The sequence below is a fragment of the Geospiza fortis genome, unplaced genomic scaffold (assembly GCF_000277835.1).
Source record: "Geospiza fortis unplaced genomic scaffold, GeoFor_1.0 scaffold29, whole genome shotgun sequence".
NCBI classification, from domain to species: domain Eukaryota; kingdom Metazoa; phylum Chordata; class Aves; order Passeriformes; family Thraupidae; genus Geospiza; species Geospiza fortis.
Window position 1 is genome coordinate 875600 of NW_005054349.1, and position 776 is coordinate 876375.

Sequence of the window (776 nt, forward strand, 5' to 3'; positions counted from 1 at the left end):
GCGGGGAAGGGACTGCCCTCACCGTCTGGACCGGGTCTTCCAGGTACACCTTCGACGTGACCAAGTGCATGTTCTCCCCGGGAAACATCACCGAGAAGCTGCGTGTGGCCTCACTGCCCTGCTCCGGGGAGGTCGTGGTGGATCTCTATGCAGGTAATGGGGATGGAGGAGGTGCTGATGGCATCCAGGTAGACATGAAATGTCATTTCCAGCTTGGAATGAAAAATAGTCAGGCTTAGAGCTCCTGTCTTGTCCGTGAGCCCTTCAGCTATGCTGGCACTGCTGTCCTGCCTGTGTCCCTGCAGCCTGTGGACACTGAGGATGTCCTGTGCTCAGGCTCTGTGCCTAGAGCTGCTTTGGGGAATCACTTGGATCCAGGGGAGAGATTTGCCACTGCTTGTGCTTAAGGAAATTAGTGCTTCCAATTTGTGCCACACTGAAAGGACATGGCACCCACAAAACTGCTTTAGATTAATCAAACTAAATGGTAATCTGGACACTTCTGCAGAGCCAGGCAGGTCTCAACCTGATGGCCAACGACTGAAGGTAAAATAAACTCCTCTAAACATTTTTCAAGGCAGATTTTGCTTTTGCAGAAGAGGGAGGGATAAATTTCCATTTTTCCAGTGTTTAGGCTTTTTCCCAACCCAGAGCAAAGCAGACTTGGAGAGGCAGGCAGGGTGGCAGTGTGCATCCTGCCCTGCCCTCGAGGAGGAGCGTGGATCTCTGGAGGTCCCTGCCCTCGGCCACTGCCACCTCCTGCCTGCAGGCAGCAG